The following is a 15050-nucleotide window of genomic DNA, read 5'->3' on the forward strand; positions in this document are numbered from 1 at the left end:
ATCGAGGCGCTGCCTCGCGTTGGGGGCAAATCGGTGATCCTCACAGTGGTCGACCGGTTTAGCAAATACTGCCATTTTATTCCACTGGCTCACCCCTACAGTGCAGAGTCCGTCGCCCAGGCGTTCTTCAGCGAGATCGTTCGCCTCCACGGGATCCCTCAGTCCATGGTGTCGGACCGGGACTCCGTGTTCACCTCGACGTTCTGGCGGGAGCTGATGCGACTCACCGGGCCCAAGCTGCACATGACGTCCGCCTTCCACCCGCAGTCCGATGGCCAAACGGAGGCGGCCAACAAAGTCATCGTCATGCACCTCCGGTGTCTCACTGGGGATCGGCCAAGGCAGTGGCTGCGATGGCTGCCATGGGCGGAGTACGTCTACAACACGGCGTATCAATCGTCGCTCAAGGACACTCCATTCAAGGTGGTCTACGGTCGAGACCCCCCCTCCATCCGCTCTTATGAGCCTGGAGAGACCCGGGTGGCGGCGGTGGCCAAGACAATGGCTGCACGCGATGAGCTCCTAGCGGATGTCCGCTATCGCCTGGAACAAGCCCAGGCTGTCCAGAAGAAGTTCTACGACCGCCTGCATCGACCGGTCTCCTATGCCGTGGGTGACTGGGTGCTGCTGCGCCTTCGCCAACGGGCAGCTTCCTCTCTTCCCCAGGCGCCCAAGGGCAAGCTGAAGCCGCGCTTCGTCGGGCCTTACCAAGTCACCGAGTGCATCAACCAGGTGGCTGTTCGTCTAGCGCTGCCCCCGCGCGCCAAGCTGCACGATGTCTTCCACGTCGGCCTTCTCAAGAAGTTCGTCGGCGCACCACCGGCTACGCCACCTCCCCTCCCACCCATTCATCATGGGGCGGTGACTCCAGAACCGGAGCAGGCTGTTCGGTACCGGCTGGCAAAGGGTGTTCGGCAGGTGCTCATCCGCTGGAAAGGGCAGTCCACTGCTGGTGCGACCTGGGAGGACGTTGCTGACTTCAGCGACAAATTTCCCCAGTTTCAGCTCGAGGACGAGCTGAACGTCGAGGGGGGGAGAGATGTCATGTACGGGCGCACCTATAGGCGCCGTCGTGACATCAGGAGGGCCGCGGAGCGCGCGCCCAAGGCTGGTGCCACCATCAGTGGCTAAGTTTAGAAAGATAGGATTTAGTTTCCTTTTGCATGCCTTAATTATAGGACAGTTGGTTGGGCCATTGGCCATATATGCGGTGTAACAAACTTGGAGAAAGTTAAGAAAGATCATTTACCCTAAAGCTGCTCCTCTCTCCCAAACCCTCTCTCAAGCCGCCGGTGAGATCTTCTCACGGTGAAGGCCTGGAGCGCGACTACGAGTTACGTAGCCGCGGTCCGGCGACGTTGGGCGTTGAGGCGCTTGACAGACAGTCTGTGCATGTTACCTGTTTCTGAGAAAGCATTGTGACAATATATTGCCATGGCAGTTGGCATTGATAATGTCTAATGTGCTGATCTGTGAGTTCTAGTTCATTGCTACTGTTTACAAGCTACATTGCTACTGTTATACAAACAAAAATGTGTGCTTGCATCAATCCGTAATTCAATCAGTGAATCCTTACATTTACACACCACTGCCATAATGGCAAGCAGAATCCACTGCAATTTCCATATTACTTCCTGAAAGTTGAACAGTATCTAGCGAAGTTCGACTAACCATTTTCCTTCATATTGTCCTATTTGTGCTACAGTCCCGGTATATACTAGTATATCATCTGAATTGTACTGAATTGATTTTGGCACTTGCTCAGTTACAAAATTTGACAATCTGACGATATTGGCAAATATTCAACTTTATATATATATATATATATATATATATATATATATATATATATATATATATATATATATATGTATGTATGTATGTATGTATGTATGTATGTCTGGTTTCAAATAGAGAATGTGCATCGTTCTTTGTATGCATGTTTGGAGTAGCATTAGGTGAAATCTCATATGTGTCCACTTTTTATACCACAAATGAGGTTTGTCACCTCTTCTGTAATCCTGAACGTCCATTTATTGGAAACATCCTGGTAAAGTTTAACTGCTGCTACCTCAAATTGCAAATATAGCTATATAAGTTGCTTTGACCATCAGCATGTGTTGTATACAATGTATCACTTGGACAACTACTTTTTTAGTAATATGCTTTTATAAATCACAAAATTGTTACATTATTGGAATACTTTTAATGAAAATTCAAGCCATGACAAGTTCACATTATGAACTAGATGTTCTATAAACTGACACTTGGTATTAGTAGTGCATGCCAAAAATGTTGATCTGATTCTGTTATATTTGTATTTGGGTGGAGTGGTTTAGACTATCTGTTGCTCCAGTTTCTGTTTGATATGGTTATAATGATGTGATCATTGACATCCATGGGTTGTCCAGGGTCATGTTCTTAATGATGATGTGTTCTTTGAGTAAAGGGGCTCCAGATCTGTGCTACTGGGAAGCTAAGGCTAGTGGGGGCAAAAATGTACTATGATGTTCGATAAAGTACAATCAGAAGTTCAGAATCTGTCATATTATGGTCGACAGTAATTGATGCATAGTTGCCCTGTCTAATCTGTTTCTAAGTTTTGGAACAAGGACCAGAAGACCAATGACAACACAGCAGCAATGTCATTCATGTCTATACCTGGCAAAGCTGTCTTTTGTGTATCGACTAACATGAAATCATTTAGATAGCTACTGTGTCTTGTGCGTCTCATCTTAAGTTTTATGATGCACACCTTTATAGTAAACATAGAGGTCATTGCTCCTTAAAACCTAGAGTGTTTTTTAATCAACTGGGATGCTTATAGTAAACATAAAGTGGCTTAGACATTACCTACCAGAGTAGGCAACTGGGATGCTGATAGTAAACAGTAAGAGTTTCTGGCATTGCCCAAGGGCTAAGGGTGTAGAATCTTGTAGTTTAAGAAAGGAACATGCATGGAAGTAAACCATTGTCGAGTACATTCTATTCATTTTCGTGTTGTTTTGAACTTTCGATGCTTCATTTACGGGAACACTGTTGGTTTTATTTAGAGATTGTATGATCTAGCTTATGCTCAGCGCCTGTATACTTATTTGTGATCTTCCATGTGCATTAAGACCGCACCATGTGCCTACTTGTACTTGATGAGTCAAGAGTTCAAGACCGGTGCTTGTTTTGTGTGCTACAAGCAGGTCTACGCCACTAACTAAACCTTATTGTATTAGACAGTTAGAGCATGTCATCTTAACTTTGAGGCCTAGACCAGAGACCTACTGGCTGTGCAGGATGCTGCTGTAGCTCCATGTCGTTATTGCAGTTCCCCTGGCTGCTTACAGAGACCTATGTCCCCTGTTCAAGGGTCTTGAACCCTGTCTCCCTTCGTCGATCCAGGTTCACGGAACTCCATTTTGATCCTTGAGAATCTGAACTTGTTTCCCCTGTCAGCTTACACTGCTCCTGCTCCTTGGTTTGAATATTGCAGGTGTGGCTCAAACCGGGCGACACGACGACGAAACCCGCATAAAAGATGCCTTGCACTTGCAGCGGCTTGAAGAGACCGTCTTCCTTCGCATGTGAGGGCCACGGATCTTGCACGATGCTGCTGCCTCGAACCATAGATTATCTAATCTTCCCCGAATTGTTAGATCTGTGATGTGAAGGCCGACGAGCGTTGAGCCTTGTTCCGTGTGGATGTAGGACCTGGCACTGGCATGGGCTGGATGCTGCCTGCTGAAATGCTGCCCGGGTCTTTTGTCAGGATTATCTCACCCACCCGACTAATCCCGTATTATTGCTGCCAACATTGATGACCTTGTCTCTGACGGCTTTGGAAGAGCACTGCTGATTAGTAGTAGTCTAGTACACAGTTGTGTCATTTGTCTGGCGCTCTGGTCCAGGTCCAGCACGACACGACATACCAACCATGCATGTCTTGGGTATTCATCTTTCACTGGCAACTTTTACGGGAGCCCAGTTCTTGTTTTGGACCAGATTAGCCCGTCAAGCTTCCGTCTGAAAACTGAGCGCATCTCACGTGATCTGTGTCAGCCTGGCATCGAATGCACAAGTTTTTGCCGAACTTTTACATGAATGGATGAAGGAAATCGTTCGAATGCTGAAGAAATCAAAAGGGCAGATTGTACCTAAGGTCTGGGACCGTGAAAGCGCACTGTTTGGAAGAGCATGCATGGTTGGACACGGCACCAAACGCCTTGTCGTCCACAGACGTCTACTTGTTTGTTCTCACTCACCAGCTCGCGCCCCCACACCGATCGGCGACCCGCCTGCCACTATATCATCCTCGTCGCCCCACTCACTCGCCGCTCGCCTCGACTCGTCTCGGCTCACACGCCTAGCTACACGAACCAGAGCTTCTCTCGCTCGCCTTGCCGTGCCGTGCGCTTGCTCTTTCTCTCTCTCGCTCCATGGAGGCCTCGCCGTCTCGCAGCGACAGCTTCTCCCGCGGCGGATGGCCCAGGTGCAAGCCGCGGTCGCTCGGCGCCATCCTTCGAGCGCCTGGACGTCGATGCCGCCGCCCTCGGCGAGTCTTTTAGCAGCTCCACGGCGTCCTTCATTGACGTGGACCCCGAGGAGCTGTTCTCGATGCGGTGGACGACGTCGGAGGAAGGCGGATTCCACTTCGGCCTGCCTCCGCGCGCTGGGGCGTGCTGCTCCCCGCTGCTGGCCAGCAGCGCCGGCCTCGTGATCTTCTCCGACGACAGCCTCCTCCACCTTCCCTGCGAGGGCGGCACCCGTGACGTTATTGGCGGCTCGTCGTACGCCGACGCGTCGGCGTGCTCGTCGCCGGCGTTCCACACGGCGCACAGCACGCCGGCGTCCGTGATCAGCTCCGCCTCGCCGCGCCCAGGCGCAGGCGGCGCCAACAAGCCGCTGCTGGCGACGCGGAGGATTCTGCTCAGGTACCTGCGCTTCCTCGTGCCCCTGTGCCGCAAGGCGAGGGCGCTGCGGCTGCCAGTGCCAGTGCCAGGGCGAGTGTTCTCCGCGCCACGCTCCAGCAGGGCGGTGGCCACGACCACCCCAGCGCGCCGATCGACGTCGTCCAGCGCCTCGTCTGGCGCCGCGGAGTACTGGTGCCACGGCAACGCCGACGTCGCCGTGCGCGACGCCATCCTCCACTGCAAGAAATCCTTGCTGACCGCTTGCACCGAATGCTGAACACCACACGCAAGAATGGGCTCTTGCAAGAACACTTTTGGTTGGCGAAGCGACCAGATTCAAGAGGAAGATGGATATAATAATATTTCATCTAGACTTTTTTTTTCACGTAATTTTGATTTCGCAGTATGTACATGCAGTACAGTGGTGAGGAATTGTGCCCATGGGAATTTGATCTTGTGAGGCGAATTACTGTAGTAACTGTCTTTGTACATTAGAGGTACGGCGTTCTCTGTGCTCTGTCTTCGCCCTGGCTCTGTGTAACTATGCATGCATCGGCCCAGTGCAAAGAGCTGGAACAATGCATTGTTAGGTGATTAACAGCAACAATTTGTGGCAAATTACCCGTTTAACATCTCATTTATTGGACCAAATCAAAACCCATGTGTTTTCCCCTGGCATGAAGCTGATGACCAAGACATGGCACGGGAGCACCTAAGTGCATGGGAGTACAGGATATGTTCTCGGCACGATTTTGCAACCATTAAAAAAAACCCATTAACAATAAGACGTTTGAGGGGCCTAACACGTTTTTGCATCTCCAAGTTCTCAGTTCCGAAAGCAAAAAACTGTTGCTGACAGATGTTTCGTGTTTGGGAAATGAATCATCAAAGGGCCTCGGGGAGACATCTCAAACGCTACTTCATACTCTCTCCATCTCAAAATACTTCCACCTTACCATTCAAATTGTGTCCCAAAATAGTTGCCATTCTCATAATTTCATTTCTCGATGCACATTTCTCTTTTTCCAATACACCCTTTTCTTTTCTCAATAGTACATTTGTATCTTTATTTGTCTCTATCTCTCTCCTTGTTTTTTGTACACTATACATTTCTATTATTTCTTAATTCGCATATCTAAACCTAAAATGTCCCCCCTCTCTCTCTCTCTCTCTCTCTCTCTCTCTCTCTCTCTCTCTCTCTCTCTCCCTGTGTGTGTGTGTCGTCTCACCTGGATGGTACTCTCCCCATTCCAAATTATAAGTCTAACTTTTATAGGTACATTGATTCCTAGATATTGGATATGTCTATATATGTAATAAAAGCTATGTATCACTTATAATTTAAAAATGAAGGAGTAGTTAACATGGTGTCTCTTTATATTGATTTTTTAAAAATTCCTTTTACGCATGGAATATTTTTCCATTTGTAGAATCATTTTTATTACATACGTTGAACATGCTCGATTCAATTCCCACCTTCCACTCCATTCATCTCACTCCCAGCTCCTTGGTCATTTTTTACAATTATTAATACCATTTTTTCACATTAGGAATGAAAACAGTTCAAGCGGTATAAACATTTGTTGTGCGCGTAAAAATGATGATGTTTGAAAACCAGGAGCCGCCTACGTGAAACGGAAGATTGCTTGTCCTACCAAAGGAAAAAGATATTTTCTAACTCCCCCCAACATTTTCTGTCGAACTTTTCAACGTTCAAGAGGAAGGTTGAGTGTTCAAAGACAACTGGCAGCGTTGCTTCACTTGGCAACCCTCTCGATGATGATGCCACCTAAAACCTAGGAGCACATGCTTAGCTGACAGAGCTCCAGATTTTGTCACCCAACGCTCATCAGCTCAGCCCTTGTTTAGTTGGCGAAATTTGGATTTTTGGGCTACTGTAGTACGTTCATTTTTATTTGGCAAATAGTGTTCAAACATGGACTAATTAGGCTCAAAACGTTCGTCTCGCAATTTCCCACCAAACTGTGCAATTAGTTTTTCTTTTCGTCTACATTTAATACTCCATGTACGGGCTGCAAACATTCGATGTGACAGATACTGTAGCAACTTTTTAGAATTTGGGTTTCAACTAAACAAGGGCTCAGGAAAATCTATCCTACCCTCTGCAATCAACCTACAACCTACTGCAGGAGACGAGTGGAGTACTTGAGCGTAGCAAACATAGGATGTGAGTGTCATGACGTGTCTGGTAATCCGTACTTTTCAGTTTTCCAGCGAGATGAGTATTTTTCTTTCATCATAAATCAGTTGAAACAGTGTTTTAGTTTTTTTTTCGGCGAAACGAACGGGACCAACGTGGATGACTTTTGTGGAGGCTGAGCGAGTGAACAGTGTGGCGATGCGGATCCGTGTAGGCTGCTGGGCACTGATTGATGCCTTCGCGAGTCGCGATTGCATGAGGCAGCTTGGCAGGGCAGCCGATGGATGGCCGGTCACCTATCACCAGTTCGCCGTTCACTGCCTGGCCGCACTCGCGCAAGTATATGCGGCTGCGCGGCGGAAATCATTGTGCCGGTCGGAGCAGGGGCACGCATCCACCCGGCCTGCGTGTCAATCTGCACCAACCACGCTATGGCTACCTCCGGTCCTGCCGTGCACTGCTGCTGCACAGCACAACGTTGTCGTCGCATGTATGTACATGCGCTGATGTGCAGTGAAACCGAAGTATCTCCGGCAGGCAATTCGGCATGAGACAGACGACGTGCAAACCGGGGCGTGTGCACTGTACGTACGGTTGGCTCGCCACCTTAATCTTCAAGACGCGTCCGCCGGCCAGGGACCAGCCGGCCGGCCGATGTGACGAGTCGCCGGCCGCCGATGGGAGCTTGGGTTGTCGTATCGCCCGGGCCGGCTCCCGACCGGCGATCGTTCTCGATCGTCGAAGACGAGATGGCGCCATGCGCATCTTATCGTATCGGCACACGTACCTTATCATCTGAACGTTCGAGGTCGGCCGCGCGCTCGCGCTCGCGCTTGCTTGCTTGTTGCTGCTTTCTCTGTGTGGGCGCGACGACGGCGGTGTCGAGTGGGAGTGGAGTGGGCGGATCGTGTCGTCGCGAGCGGCCAAAAGATGCGGACAGGACAGAAATGGCACGGCGCGGGGGACGTGGGCTATACGGCTAGGGTGGCCCTCGCCGAGGGTCCGGCGTGTACGTGGCATGTTCGCTTGGCTGATAAGCTATGGCTGAAACTAATATTATTCGTTAGCTAAAAAAGTATGATTTATAAATCAAGTGAACAGAAATGGTCGTTGAGGGCAGCGGTCATTGGGCCCAGGTCTCCAGGTTTTTTTATTTTTAGGGAAAAAATCGTGTCCACCACCGTCACACCGATCACGTTTCTTTAGGGCACGTTCGTTTTGCAGAAAATGGAGTGCTGGAACCGATCCAAGTCGGAACGTAGCTGTATTTTATAAGGCCAACCATCACCGGGAAGCTTTCCGGCAGGAAATCAGACTAAAGGAACGGGCCCTTAGAGAAAACTGTGAGGGGGTTGCTATAGTATTCCAATTTTCAATTAAAAGGGATCATACAGCGGAACTCTTCCGGTCCGAACGGCCGGACGGAAGCCGTGCGCCGCGCCAATCATCCGCTGCAAGCTTGTACGGACGCTGCACCGAGGCCGGCTCACCACGTGCACGAGCGAGGGCGCAGGTACGTGTATTTTCTTATGTTGTACGTATGTTTTCTTTTCTTTTCTTTTTCTCTTTTTTTCTTTTCTTTTTGTGCTTCATTTTTATTTTTATTTTATTTTTTCTTTTCTTTTCTTTATTCTTTCTCTTTTTTCTTTTCATGCTTTATTTGTTTATTTTTATTTTCTTTTATGTTTTATGTAATTTTTTATTATTCTTTTCATTTTTTATATTATGTATGTTTCTTTTCTTTTCTTTTCTTTCCTTTCCTTTTTCTTATTATTTTTATTTCATTTATTCAATTTATCTTTTATTTTTCGTTTCATGTTATACTTCATTTTTTATTTTGTATGTTTCCGGTACATATGTTTTTTTTTTCTTCTCTCGATATAGGCTGGTAGTTGGCGTCTTTTTTCTGCTTATTTTCTTCTTAGTTAACTCCTAGTAGGCTGTTACGTTCGTTTCTCTTGTTTTATTTCTTATATTTTTTCTGTTTCCTTTTTCTTTTCTTATTTTTCTATTCTGTGTTATTGTACTCTACTTAATTATTTTATTTTTTGTGTTCATTTTTATTTCTTATTTTTTATATATTTATCACTTGTTATTCATGTTTTATGTGTGTTTTCTCTTCTTTGTTATTCTTTTCATTTTTTATATTATTATTATTATTACTATAAAATTATTTCTAGTTTATTTTTTTATTTTCTATATTCCATGATATGCTATGTTCATATAGTATAGATGCGATGTTCTACTATATTTTTTGTGATGTTCACGTGATATATTATGTCTTGTTCTGTGACGTTTTTTATGATGTTCATATAGTATGCATTTGATGTTCTATGATATTTTTTGTGATGTTCACGTGTTATAAATGTGATGTTCTATCATGTTTTTTTATGTTCACGTGGTATAGATGTGACGTTTTATGATATATTTTGTGATGTTCGCGTAGTATACATGTGATGTTCACGTAGTATATAATGATGTGATGTATTCTGTGATTGTCGGGTTCATAAACCCGGGGTCCCTCATGGACCTGCTTTCCAGAAAAAGCTCAGCTCAGTAGACGATGTTGCGAACGACGCGCAACTCCTGGGCTGGCCCAAAAACCTAACGACAGGCCAGAAGGACGATCTCCGACCGGAAGGCCTGGCCAAAGAGAGGACCGACGCTCGCTTCCAACTCCGGTCCGCCTCTCCGGCCGGAAGGCCTGGCCAAGGAGGAACGACGCTCGCTTCCGACTCCGGCCCGCCTCTCCGACCAGAAGGCCCGGCCAGCTCGCCTCCGACTTCGACTTCGGCGCTCGCCTCCGACTCCGGCCCGCCTCTCCGACCGGAAGGCCTGGCCAAGGAGGAACGACGCTCGCTTCCGACTTCGGCCCGCCTCTCCAACCGGAAGGCCTGGCCAGAAAAGGGACGATGCTCGCCTCCGACTCCGACCCGCGTCTTCGACCGGGGATGCACCGAACCTCTGCTTACAGCTTTTCTCCGACTGGCGTAGTCGAAACCGATTGGGACCAACCGACTGGGGACGCCCGCTCAATGAGGACCTAGGAAACGAGCAGAGCAAGTAAGGCAGAGCGCTCAAGTCAACCGTAATACCAAGGACCGTACCCTGTACACCTATAGCACAGTACCGACAGGACATGTCAGAAGGGTAATTTGCCACCTTCCAGGCATGTCAGGGCCCAAGCAGTGTTGTGGGCGCCGACGTTTGCCCTACAGTGTTGTGGGCGCCCTTAACTCCCATGCCAGGCAAACACAGTAAAACCTCCCACATGCCTCTAGGCATCAACATTGTTATAGGCGCCGTCATTTGCCATACATGATGAATACGATAAAACCTCCCACATGCGTCTGACATAAACAGTGTTGTGGACGCCTATAGTCATCATTGTACCCAATGGCGTGGGCAACAAGACTTAGTAGCATACATAAACTCTCCCTCTCTTACTTGTAAGGCCGTCCCTTTCATCTATAAAAGGGGATACACTCTCTCCCAATACAGGGACCAGACGACAACTCCATCGATGATCAATCTCACAAACACAGAGAACATCAACAATTCGACCACCAGGACGATCGATTCATAGAGTCGAACAACCTATGATCCGAACGATTCCAACAGAGCACATGCTCAAATACTTAGCGCACATAGGAGCTCCCGTCTCTCTTGGCCCTTCGGTCCAGAGTCCGACCGGACCTCTTGCACCCCCCATCTTACTCCCTCTCATTTGTAACCCCACAGCAAACTTTGAGCACCTGGGCTCAGGAATAAAGTCACCGACCGACTCAAACTGGACGTAGAGCACGTTGCCTGAACCAGTATAAACCCTGTGTCATTGAGTGCTAGGCCACATCCGATCAAAATGTACGGCAAAACTACAAACATTTGCGTGTTGGTCACTTTCTACACCGATAGTTGGCGCCGTCCGTAGGGAGGACGCCGTACGTTCACGCTTTTTGGTCATTGGATGGCCCACTTTTCTGCCATCTTCGCCATGGTGGGCTTAAGCGATATGACTCACTTCAGCTCACTAGAGTTTCCCGCGCTCCCACCTATTGGGGTCTGGGTTCCTCCCATCTTCAAGCTATCCTAGGCCTTCCTCTTCGGAAGCCTGGACTTCATCATCGACGGCTCGGCGTACTACACCTCCGCGAGGAGGCACTTGTTTCGACGCCCATTGGAGGGGTGCCCTCCATCGGCTCTAGGACTCCCAGTGACCTCAATGATGAGGCGCCTGTGCTTCGCTCTGAGCCCATGCAGGGCTCAAGCCAACTGTGAGTAACATACGCTTTGTTATTTACTCGCTATTTACTGTCTTTCGCTGATTCTCCGTAGAATCTCTGTTGTCCCTGCCGCGATCGCCATGCGACCGGTTCCCCTATGGCCTCGCGTCCCCCACGGACGCGTACGCTTGGGGGCTCCAAAGGATGCTGGTGCCGCCCCCTCTCACATCCGAATTTGTGGGGATGGCAGGCTACGCTTCTACCTCTTTTCACGACGTCATGGATGATGATGTCGAGAGAGACGGCTCCAGCATCGGTGATGTCGTGGCACCCAGCCACCCTTCTATCCTAGGAGTGCGCTATGGCGGATGCTCCAAGATAGCCGTCGATGGTGGCGGAGTCTCTATAGACCCACACCCCTTTAGACCCTCGCATGGATGCCCTCGCATGTGCCCAGGAGCACAGCGAGGAGCTACGACAAAGGCGGCAGAACTAGCCACCACCTGTGTCGGCGCGCTCGGCACACCACGATGTGCCCTGTGCGCGTAACCCAGCGAATGGCGCCCGGGGTCATGCTCGCCAGGTCCAGCGCAACATCATGGATGGGGAGAATGATCCCCCATAGTTCGCTCGGGTCGTCTATAACATCGCCATGGCAACGATGCTTCTGTGTGGCCTTCTCGAGCCAGACTACCCCTAGGAACAGGCGATCCACAAGAACCTCTGGGCACTGGTGGAAACCATCGCTGTTCAATAGGCAGAAAGCTCCGCGTCGCACCACCGACTCGTGACCTCTTTCCCTATCGGGGGAATGGGAGCGCACCAGTCCAACCACTCCATCCACTCACCACTGTAGCTGTGGGGCATGGAACAGAAGGGCGCAGCTATGCCATAGCCTGACTTGGCACCCGCTCCACACCGACCACTTGTGCGTGAACGCCTCGGGCCAAACCAAGATGCTCGCAACGTCATCAACAACCAACATCGGGCCCGGCATGATGATGACGTCCATCAGGCGGCGGTGAGAGCAGACAACATGGGCTCCGACTGGACCATCGAGGGGACCGGTGAAATGCACCCTAGGCGTGGTCACCGACCCAACGACCAGAGTCCTAGCTCGGATGGCCTAGGACCATGGGCCTTTGGCTAACACATCCAGAGAGCATCGTTCCCACAGCGCTTCCGATCGCCGACCAACATCGCGAAATATACCGGGGAGACGAATCCAGGTATATGGCTCAAACACTTCTGGCTTGCCTACCGAGCCAGAGGAGTGGATGATGACCACTTCATCATTCAATACCTCCCCATTTGTGTGGGGGGACATGTTCGAGCGTGGATCGAATTCCTCCCGCACGACAGCATCCGCGACTGGGCGGACCTCAAGAGGATCTTCGTCAGAAATTTCCAAGGGACATATGTCCACCCTGGAAACTCCTGGGACCTCAAGAGCTACCAGCAGGAGCCTAGTGAGTCCCTATGGGATTACATCCATAGATTCTTAAAGTGGTCAACTCCCTACCTGATGTCGTCGATGTGAACGTCATCAGCGCATTCCTCTCTAGGATAACATGCGAGTCCCTGATCCACAAGCTAGGCTACCTGAAGCCCCGTACCACCCGCGACCCGCTCGACGTCGCCACAAACCATGCCTCCGACGAGGAGGCAGTCAGAGCAGTATTCAACTAAGGCCGGGACAAGGGCAAGGCCAAGCGCGAGGACCAAGATGAGGGCCCCTCCACGCAGAGGGGCAAGAAGAACAAGAAAGATCGGTGCTGACCGACCAACACCGCGTTGGTTGCCGTAGCTAATCGCATGGGCAAGAACCCCCAGAGGGCCTGCCTGACCACTTTGACAAGCTCATGGATAGCCCCTGCACCAACCACGCCTACCTTGTCAAGCACCTCTATAAGGACTGGGAGGTCCTCAAGCGCTTCCTGCGACAGGCCGGCGGGCCGAAAGAAGGAATGGGCAAGGAGGCAGCAGCCAAGAAAGGGGGCGCGGCGGGCATGGATGGGGACAACTTTCCCGATCCTGAGGAATGCATCATGATCTTTGGGGGTCCGATGCCATCTACTCCAAGCGCCAGCACAAAGTGCGCTACAGAGAGGCATGCATCGCCGACACGGCCGTCCCCACCTTCCTCCACTGGTTAGATTCTCTGATCACTTTTGATCAGAGGGACCATCCATCCCACGTCGCCAGACTAGGCTGCTACCCGCTCATCATTGACCCCATCATTCACAAGAAGCGCCTCACCTAGGTATTGATGGACGGAGGTAGCGGCCTCAACATCCTTTACGTCGACACCCTCGATGCCATGCGCATCACCCGGTCGGAGCTCTGACTGGCAAGCTCTCCCTTCCACGGCATGATCCTGGGAGCACAGGTGTACCCGCTTGGGCAAATTGATCTACCCATCATGTTTGGCGACCAAGCCAACTTCCACTCGGAGGTGCTTACCTTCGAGGTGGTGGACTTCCCGAGGTCTTAACATGCCATCTTGGGGCGGCCATGCTACGCCAAGTTCATGGCGGTCCCCAACTACACCTACCTGAAGTTAAAGATGCCAGGACCAAATGGCGTCATCACTATGGGTAGCACCTTCTCGCACACCTTCATGTGTGACCGTGAGCATTTTGAGCTCGCCACTGCTGTCATCAACTCGTCCAAGCTCCCGTGGCTTAGGGAGTCATCGACCCCAGCAATCCCGGACTGCAACAAACCAACCTCCTCGATGGCCTTTCGCCCACTCAAGGAAACTAAGGCAGTGGGGGTCAACCCCACTGACCCAACCAAGATGGTGCGGATCAGGACCCAACTCCTAGTCAAATAGGAATGTGAGCTCATTGACTTCCTGCGCGCCAATCGCGATGTCTTCGCATGGAAACCATCTGACATGCCAGGCATACCGTAGGAGGTCACCGAGCATGCACTGCGCGTCATCCTGGGCTCGAAGCCCGCTAAGCAATGCCTATGCCGCTTTGACGATGAGAGGTGCAGGGCCATAGGCGAGGAGGTCGCCAAACTCCTGGCAGCCGGATTCATCAGAGAGGTATTCCACTCTGACTGGCTTGCCAATCCTGTTCTTGCTAAAAAGAAGGCCAGGAAATGGAGAATGTACGTTGATTATACTAGCCTCCACAATGGCGATGTTCTCACCAACACTTGAACATCGAATAGTTATGTCATTTCTTCCCTTAAAATTTTTGTTTTACCGTTTTCTTTCATTCAACGTTTGCTCCTACAAAGCACCCCGGCCTGAACACTTTCGGCCCGGGTTGCTCAGGGGCTCCACGGGAGTGCAATACCACCTCCCTTTTTTTACTATCTCATAGTAAATACATTTTTACTCGAATGAAAGGGTAGTTTGTTCCTTTAATTATCTTACGTAACTTTGCTTCAACATTTCGACCTATCGCACCCTGCCTCTACCTACAGTTACAAGTAGCTGAGCCTCGCGGGCCATGCCTGGGCTCTTAAGGTTGTAGCCTATGGGACGAATGGGCAGGTGCGAAAAAGAAAGAATAAAAACAAAGCTATGCTAAGGTAAAAACAAGGAATGGATGGGACAAGCTTCCCCGAACAAAGTGATTCATCACAAAAACAAAGTTGATGTATTCATGGATACACAAAAACGTTTACACAGGGGGCTCCATCATGAACTTATCTTTTACATTTGCTAAGTACTTTTACTCTGATTCCTACTATGGCTGCCCGACGGCATCAGCTGATGGTGCGACCGGCGAAGGCAGGGGCTACTCG

At 49.9% G+C, this 15050-nt stretch overlaps 1 pseudogene; it reads left to right on the top strand.

Annotated features, from left to right (window-relative positions):
* The first annotated feature begins 4412 nt into the window (after window positions 1-4412).
* On the top strand, window positions 4413-5543 carry LOC136539455 (probable membrane-associated kinase regulator 6; annotated as a pseudogene).
* The last annotated feature ends 9507 nt before the right edge of the window (window positions 5544-15050 follow it).

The sequence above is a fragment of the Miscanthus floridulus genome, chromosome 2 (assembly GCF_019320115.1).
Source record: "Miscanthus floridulus cultivar M001 chromosome 2, ASM1932011v1, whole genome shotgun sequence".
In the NCBI taxonomy this organism is placed as follows: Eukaryota; Viridiplantae; Streptophyta; class Magnoliopsida; order Poales; family Poaceae; genus Miscanthus; species Miscanthus floridulus.